This window comes from Haliotis rufescens, unplaced genomic scaffold, assembly GCF_023055435.1.
Source record: "Haliotis rufescens isolate VD_foot unplaced genomic scaffold, xgHalRufe1.0.p SCAF_1, whole genome shotgun sequence".
Classification (NCBI taxonomy): domain Eukaryota; kingdom Metazoa; phylum Mollusca; class Gastropoda; order Lepetellida; family Haliotidae; genus Haliotis; species Haliotis rufescens.
Genome location: NW_025963779.1, coordinates 89131798 through 89141773, shown reverse-complemented (window position 1 = coordinate 89141773; position 9976 = coordinate 89131798).

Genomic DNA, 9976 nt, shown 5'->3' with positions numbered 1-9976 from the left:
CATGTCGAGTCTTTTGTTTTGTGGCTTGCCAAACTGTCTCTTGTCCTCTTAAACTCAGCTGCCCAAACCTTTTGGCAAATGAAAGAGCAAAATCGGACACAGTGTCCGTATGGATGGCTGTTGCAATGGAGTTGATGACCATGCGATAGCCGATATTGTCAATTTTCATCAAAGAATACTCAGTCACTTTAATGCCTGCAGATAAATGCTTCATTGTGTAATTATTTCAATTGCAGCCTTTAAGCAAGGAAAGTATTGTATTTAATAGGCTTCTCAAAGTCTGCAAAGTTTCAAGTTTTGATGATGTCCAAAAATCATCCACCAAACAAAGAGTGAACTATCCCAGTGCACAATGGTTGGTTAACCCCCATAGGACCTCTGTGGGTTCGAATCCTGGTTCGCTCCGATTATGTTTCTAGGTTTGTCAGCACCATACCAGAGGTCATGGGTTTCACCGAAGTGGTAAACGTCTAAGACCTGCATCACTTCTGGCTTTCCTCACACATTAAGCTGACATGCCGCGATATAACTGGAATACTGTTAAAAGCAGCGTTGAACCCAACTCACTCACTCACTCACCCATAGGACCCATTGATGTATGATACGATGACGATCCCGTTAGTCGCCACTTACGATTAAAATAGTCGTCATAGTCGTCTTGTACGGCAGGCATGGGTTGCGGAAGACCTATGCTAACCCGGATCTTCACGGGTCCGCAGTTAATGTGGTTAGTCCTAACCATACACACCTGTCCTTGTGAAAACGGGTTATTCATGTACCCTTCAGTAGTAACTAGTTTTACATTTTATAACCTGAACTATTCTGAACTATGGGCCTGTAATCTCTCGAATAAACATATCTACTTCTTTGCACACACACACACACACACATCCCAAAACGCGCGCGCACGCACGCACGCACGCACACACACACACACACACACACAGCCACACACACACACACATATATATAATGAGAAAAGAATGTATAGTTAAATATATATCTGATGGAAAAGTAAACAACGTTTAACCACCGACTGGAGAGTGGGTACAAGTTGTGAAAATAGGTCATCATCATCTGTAGTAGATTTTTTAGGAAACTATGAGAACAGAGCCATTTTACCTGCCATTGATAAGATCTTGAAGAGGAATGAATGGTGCTGATAGAGGGAACAATGGCAGGAATATACCCTTATCGGTTAAATAAATAATACAATAGAAGGAAAACCACCGCGTGGGGAGTTATGCGGTGTATGTACACTGCAACCGTGAATGGGAATGAAGATAATGATAGATGGAAAATCATCAAAATACACTGCTTTAATGTGAACAAATAACAGAAGGAAAATAATTAAATAGGCTTTAGTGACAGCGTCCTTACAATAAAGACGCATTTGTGGAGTTGCTATAGATCCTGTTTGGAATTAACTGATCTTACTGTTTAAAAGGGTGTTTACGAAAATAAGGATTAAATACGCTGTTGTGTGTATGAAGAGAGAAAATGGACCATATGAGAAATTAACATATACTTTTCAATTTTTGTTTTCATTTTGTGTTTGGAAACCATGACGAATATGAATTTCTATATATGGAAGTACGTGATGAGAGCTAAACAGGATTGGCTGAAACAGCGCTCATGTCAGTGCTTTAAAGGTCAAGACACTTGTGTTGGAGATACTAAATCTTCATTCACACACTCCGCAGGCAGTAATGGGGTTATTGTGAAAAAACATTCCCATTATTGTCGCTGTAATCGATGTTGTAACCCGAAATAACAAAATTGAGAATCTGTTAACTGTATGTTATGCTGTGCAGCTGACTGAACAAGTAAACCAAGTAAACAACTATCTGCCGAACTATGTCTAGGGTGTTATGATAGCATGGACACACCTCACACATATAACACTTTAACAACAGAAGAAATGACGTCAAGATATTTTGATAAGTGCTAATGAAGATCAGGGGATCTCTCAGTGGCGAGAATTTGTCATGGTGGATCCGTGCATGAGAGACACAAGTAACGTTGTGTGAGAACTTGTCATGGTAGATCCGTGCATGAGAGACACAAGTAACGTTGTGTGAGAACTTGTCATGGTAGATCCGTGCATGGGAGACACAAGTAACGTTGTGTGAGAACTTGTCATGGTAGATCCGTGCATGAGAGACACAAGTAACGTTGTGTGAGAACTTGTCATGGTAGATCCGTGCATGAGAGACACAAGTAACGTTGTGTGAGAACTTGTCATGGTAGATCCGTGCATGAGAGACACAAGTAACGTTGTGCGAGAACTTGTCATGGTAGATCCGTGCATGAGAGACACAAGTAACGTTGTGCGAGAACTTGTCATGGTAGATCCGTGCATGAGAGACACAAGTAACGTTGTGCGAGAACTTGTCATGGTAGATCCGTGCATGAGAGACACAAGTAACGTTGTGCGAGAACTTGTCATGGTAGATCCGTGCATGAGAGACACAAGTAACGTTGTGTGAGAACTTGTCATGGTAGATCCGTGCATGAGAGACACAAGTAACGTTGTGTGAGAACTTGTCATGGTAGATCCGTGCATGAGAGACACAAGTAACGTTGTGTGAGAACTTGTCATGGTAGATCCGTGCATGAGAGACACAAGTAACGTTGTGTGAGAACTTGTCATGGTAGATCCGTGCATGAGAGACACAAGTAACGTTGTGCGAGAACTTGTCATGGTAGATCCGTGCATGAGAGACACAAGTAATGTTGTGTGAGAACTTGTCATGGTAGATCCGTGCATGAGAGACACAAGTAACGTTGTGTGAGAACTTGTCATGGTAGATCCGTGCATGAGAGACACAAGTAACGTTGTGTGAGAACTTGTCATGGTAGATCCGTGCATGAGAGACACAAGTAACGTTGTGCGAGAACTTGTCATGGTAGATCCGTGCATGAGAGACACAAGTAACGTTGTGCGAGAACTTGTCATGGTAGATCCGTGCATGAGAGACACAAGTAACGTTGTGCGAGAACTTGTCATGGTAGATCCGTGCATGAGAGACACAAGTAACGTTGTGCGAGAACTTGTCATGGTAGATCCGTGCATGAGAGACACAAGTAACGTTGTGTGAGAACTTGTCATGGTAGATCCGTGCATGAGAGACACAAGTAACGTTGTGTGAGAACTTGTCATGGTAGATCCGTGCATGAGAGACACAAGTAACGTTGTGTGAGAACTTGTCATGGTAGATCCGTGCATGAGAGACACAAGTAACGTTGTGTGAGAACTTGTCATGGTAGATCCGTGCATGAGAGACACAAGTAACGTTGTGCGAGAACTTGTCATGGTAGATCCGTGCATGAGAGACACAAGTAACGTTGTGCGAGAACTTGTCATGGTAGATCCGTGCATGAGAGACACAAGTAACGTTGTGCGAGAATTTGTCATGGTAGATCCGTGGATGAGAGACACAAGTAACGTTGTGCGAGAACTTGTCATGGTAGATCCGTGCATGAGAGACACAAGTAACGTTGTGCGAGAACTTGTCATGGTAGATCCGTGCATGAGAGACACAAGTAACGTTGTGTGAGAACTTGTCATGGTAGATCCGTGCATGAGAGACACAAGTAACGTTGTGTGAGAACTTGTCATGGTAGATCCGTGCATGAGAGACACATGTAACGTTGTGTTTTGGCAATACCAGTGTGCGGACTTCCCGAATGCACAGCTCAAGACAGAGCAATGCGAAAATAGTGTAAAGAATCTAGTTGCACATGCAAACTCGATTTGAATAAATCAACATAATTAACACAACTGCAATATGTTCGTTTACCATACAATATAAAGGATAGATTCCTTACTGTCCTATCACTTGCAATCATGTCTAGTTCGAGAAAACATGACAGTAAACTGCTAGAAGATAATTATTTCGGTCTTAAAAAAGTGGGGCATATTATGGACAGTATAAGTTTCGACCAGATTTACAGAAACGGAGTATACATAATGATTTGGAAAGTGAAGGAAATGGTGCTTAAACTCTACATAAACCAGTTTTCCCCACTACGTGTACGAGTGAATGAGTTAGACGAAATGTGGGACATTGACCTAGCTGATGTCACTCAAAAGCAAACGATTAGGTGCCTTATCTATTGATTGTGACAGGCACTATCTGTTGTGGGTAGGCCCCCTTAAGGAAAACAACCGGAAGAGGAGATGAAAACCTGTGAGAAGGACGAGTACCAAAACAGATTAGTGTCGACAAAGATAAAGAATTTGAGGGAAGTTTTTTAAAGTATATATTGAAAAGAGAGGAATTAAATTAATCATACGTTAAAACTTTTATAGTCAATTTACTCCCTTGCCTAGGGAAGATGCCTCTTTATGATACTGTTAGCAAAACTATACCTTAAAGGGGCACTGATCTAACGCAATTCCCCGGGACTGGTTGTTGCCTTTGTTATTGTTTTTTCCCAGTGAATACCCGGATGTATAGCAGAAATCTAGACTAGTTCGCGACCTCTGCTGCGCCATTCGTAAGCGCATTAGTCACTTTTATGGGTAGTAATAAGGGCGTATGGTCACATTGATCAACAAAATGAAATACAGTTTTCGAGATAATAAGGAAATGTAGGTATCTTTGTGAGAAGCATCGGTAATGGTGACGAAGTTTTGATAAGTCACTTGCTTGGTAATTTTGCGATTTTCGTTTACACTATTTTGACTTGCAACACAAAGTATATATTTCACCTGAGCATATGCTTTTTTTATAGTGTGTATATTTTTTTACTGTCAAATGTGTAACAAATTTATTAAACGTCTAAATATTCAGTTATTTTACAAAGTGACTGAAAAACATTTCCATCTGTATTATTATGACAACGAATTCTAAGTTGTTTGGCTTTTAATCCTACATAATAATCTGTTGTGATGTTTGTAGGTCCTTTTGATCGTCTTGATCAATCTGGACAGATTTTTTAGTCAAAATGACTGAAATATTTACACATTTTATAAATTGCCTGAGAGAATCACATTTTACAAATTGACGGTAATATATACACGCTTACAAAGGAAAAGACCTGTGACAACAACGTCTATCGCGCATTGAAGAATTTCCCAACCAAGACGTAGAGAAACAAGAACGAATCGGTTCAAATGAAGGAAAACAAAATGCAGATATCATAATTACAACCTACCAAATTTATGTGTATAAGTTTTAGGCAGCTTCTGTGTTCGAGGAATGTATCCGTGAATATCCACACAAAGGAACAATATCCCACTCGTCTGCAGCTGCACAAAGAAACTTATTCGATGTCACGTGTCTCAGTAACAATCAAATATTTTAAAAGATATATATCGTTTCGGGATATTATAACCCGTGTTCGTTTCTCAACTGATCGCTTGGATTGTTTCAGGTGTTTTACATAGGTGTCAAGTCTCAAAGGTCGGCTGAGAAAGCCCACGTGACAACTATTTTCATAGCGTCCATGGTTCCTAAAAAATCCATTGAGTGATAGATAACAATGATCAATCAATCAACGTATTATCAGTTAACCCTTTGAACAAAGTATGTTCTTTTTACATCGGCACTTCGCGCCATGATATGAGTGTATTCCCTTTGTTTTAGTAAACCTAGACATGTAAACACTCACTCTTGACATATCCACTGTGCAAGATAACAGTGATTAATCAATCAACGTATTTTCTGTTAATCCTTTGATGACTAGGAACGATCCGTTGATTTACAAAAAAAGTAAATCAACTGATCATTCATCTCTTGCTGGGCTGCCACGTGCATATTACATAACACACATTTCACCTCACTTCAAACCTGGATTTAGATTGAATAATTACCCCAGAAACAATAAATGCCAAATGGGAACCTTTGTCAGGTAATATAAGTGGTGCTACCACTAATTGTACCTGTAATAAATTCATTAACTGAGCATCAAGTGAATGACGACAAATACACAAGTGTAGGGTTATACGAGAAAACGTGGATGACAACAAGGGAGTAGTAATCGTATTATCGACGCAAGCCGAAATCCGAAAATGCTTTCACTGCATGGATACTGTTTTTAGTCTTAAACTATAACCATCTGGGGTATTTCCAAATGACGACATCCGATGAGCTCCCTTGTTCTTTTTGTCTGTTTGTTTAGGCTGAAGAAATGAATTAACATGCGCCCTTTGTCGAAATCTTTATAGATCACAGTTAACCAATCAGTGTTCAAAAATGCGTAAAACAAATATTGCCTCCAGCCTCCAAGTGTATTTAGCTGTCCTTGCAGACGGTAGCCCAGTCTCTGGTCACGCTCAGTTGCGTTGCGTATCATCCGGGTACTCACGGGGTGAAAAACAATAACAAAGGCAACAACCAGTCCGTTAGATCAGTGCCCCTTTAAGTGACATTTGTGAAAGCCATTCCTTCCAATCTACAGGATGAACATTTTGCCCTGAACAAGAACATGCTTGTTTTAGATGACCTGATGTCCAAAACAAAAGCATCTTCCCAAAGCAAGGGCGTTAACTGACTATAAGTGTTGCCCGACTAGGCTTGAATTACGGAGTTATATTTTGGCTGGATTAACGAGTCTATGCATAGTCCAATCAAAATCGCGTAACGAAATCGACATCCGGTCCGTAAACCGCCGTAAATCGGTCGATTGCAAGATTTGTAAAGCATGTGTACCGCTAACTCTGCGACAACGGATATTTTCCAAATGTTTTCTTGTTTTTAATCAAGGTGCTCACGTGATTTGAAGCACTTCGCGAAGAAAGACCCGTTACATTACAACATAGAATTTGCATGATTATCAATCAGATCCTTATGACTGGACGCCGCCATTTTGTTTGAAGCAAATGCAAGTGACATGAGAGGTGGAATCTGATTGGTCAGTAGAAGGGGCATAGAAGGAACATAATTCGTAATAGCCACCGGTGGCTCTACGATCGAGCCAAGAAATTCCATCCTAGTTCGGCAAGGGTGGAAACTGGACTTTTATAGTCAGTTAACTCTCTTGCCCCGGGAAGATGAAACAAAAGATAAAAAGCGCACCTCCCATCACAAAAATGTGATTAATGTTCTGCTATTGCAAACCTGTTTCCTAAAGGTAGAGTCACGTGACATTGCTCTGGACTCTCATTATGTGACTATTCAGTTCTCAAGTCGGTGAACAACAGGTGAACGTATTTGCAAGACGCATTTATACCCAACACCCCGATCAATTCATGTCAGTATACGAAGCAGTGCAACAACCCTTATGGGAATCTAATCCGAATCTAACTGTAGCCCTGAAGCCTTACAGTTGTGAAAAGAAACGACTACATATCATATTTAACACTATTTTAACAATAGGTCTGAACAAAAAACAGACTAATCCATCAACACAACTCGATCCCCCCCCCCCCCCCCCCCCAACAACAGTGCTGTAAAAACGCTGATTCAACCAAGTAGCACTCAGCTGCATGACATCTCACACCAACATCACTACACGACATCATCACGTGAGACAAGCGCTCATACAAGCAAAAACGTCAACGGTGATAATTTTGATGACACAGCGAGCGATTCTTCTGACCACGACACAAGTTCCCACGTCATGGCTACTGTTTGTACCGATTGTGGAGTCTTGATAGGCAACATGCAAAGCCTACACATAACACAAGGACGTGGTGCCCCGAGAACAAATGTCCATGAACAGTAACATCATGTCTATGAACAAGCACCAATCTGATCTCCTTAACTTAAGCAAACTATTGAAATCAAGATGGCGACTTTCAACCACCAAGTCTACAGAAACCAAAAGACGTCGTCACATGCATTGACTGACGGAAGCCCAACGCAACAACGTAATCATCTTCAGCGGTAGCCAAGTTTTGTTTTCACGTAGCAACAAGCACCATTACAAGAACCATTATCAGACACACGGGACAACACGTGACCTTCCCTCATCCGGACGACCACATATCACTACTAAAACACAGGACAGAGTCATACGGCTACATCACTTACATGGAAGAACCACCACGGCCACCTCTACAACTACGGCAACACTAGGATTGCGTAGAATATCAGCCCAGGCAGTACATGGAACCGTTTACGCGCTGAAGGTATTCTGGCCAGATGACCTGTTCAAGGTGTCATTTTGAGGAACCTGCATCGTCGGCTGCGACGTCAATGGTGTCAAGGTCCCAGAGTATGGCCACATCTGCGATGGAGACAAGTTTGGTTTAGGGACGAGAAATGTTTTATGCTTTGCCGTGCGGATACCAGACGTCGTGTGTAGAGGCGTCGCGGGGAACGTTATGCACGAAACTGCATTCAGGAAGTGGACAGATTTGGTGGTGGTGGTGTTATGATGTGGTCAGCCAGGCATCCCCTACACTGGTAGAACAGACTTAGTGCAAGTTCTCGGGAATTTACGGCACAACGTTACACGTCCTTCCCATTATGCATCAAGCGAAAGACATTTTCCAACAGGACCACGGCCTGTTTCAGGAATCACAACATCCAGGTCCTGTCATGGCCCTCCAGGTCTCCAGATTTAAACCCAATCAAACTTTTATGGGATGCACTGGCTCAACGACTACGAGCACGTCAGCAAAAACCTCCGACAGTTGGCACAAGCACTGCAGGCAGAGTGGGTGAACACTCCCCAGGCCATAATTCGGGATCTGATTGGTTCCATGGGACGATGATGCCAGTCAGTTTTGGACTTTAATGGTGGCCATACCTTGACAATCTACTGTTCCATGTGTGCCACATGGTAAATGGGTCAATGACAATGATGTGTGCTAATCTTTGAACAATCGATTACCATCAGTTGATTATTTATATGATATATAAATATCTGAAATCTTAAATGCGTTTATTTTGCAGAGTGTTTATTCTAAAAAATTCAACTATGGAGAAGTATTTTTTGATTGCTGAAAATTGCTGTTGATAAAAACAACTGGTATAGTTTCTCTTCCCAATGAGTGTGATAAGCGATGAAGCCGATGAACACGTATATAGTTTGTATTTGTTCTTTATTCGGAATAGTGCCGCTTTATATTGTCCAAGATAGGGGTAATTAGCTCTTCTACTTCACGATGTTTCACCAAGTGGCTGTACTCCCTCAGCTTGATACATTGTAACTTGCTAATCCACACTCCAGGTCGATATTGAATATTGAATAGATATCGTTTGTATCTCATAATTGGTCATAATGTCTTAATTGTTTTCCTAAATTCAATATTCCATTTTCTCCCATGGATTATCGACATTCTGTCTCTTAGTGCTCCTAGGGCATACCTGATGAATCGTTTCATCTCCATACAAACAAACGAATGATACTAATTATATCACTTTCTGTATTGGTCTAGAACACGCTTTCAGGGAAGATCCTCACCCCTTTATCATGGCGAAGGAACTGAAAACAAACCATCTCCTACACGTCAGTTATACACCAGAACATATGCTGAGATCAAAAGATATCGAAACAATGTCACGGCCACGTGTGATGACACTGGCGTCAGAGCGAATTGTTCGGTTGTCCTATGTGAAAACCTATACACTGAATACTTTACACTTCAGTTCAAGAGTACGATGCCCTTGAATGCTGATCTATTACGTTGTGTTAGATGGACGACATATACGTTCTACAATACTCGCCTACAATAATCGACATCCGGTTCAGACTTCGGGATTTGCAAAGCGTGTGTACCGCCAACTCGGTGTCAGCTGATATTGTCAGCTGATATTGTCGCGAAGTAAGACCCGTTTCATCACAAGACAAATTTTGATTATCGTTCAGGTCGTTCCACTAGGCTCCGCCATTGTGTTTGAAGCAAATGCATGATACGAGAGGTGGAACCTGATTGGTCAGTAGGGGAGGGGACATAGAAGGCATATAACTCGTAATAGCCACTGGTGACGATCGAGCCCAGAAATTCCAGCATAGTTCGGCAAGGGTGGAAACTGGACTTTTACAGTCAGTTAACTCGCTTGCCCTGGGAAGATGTGGA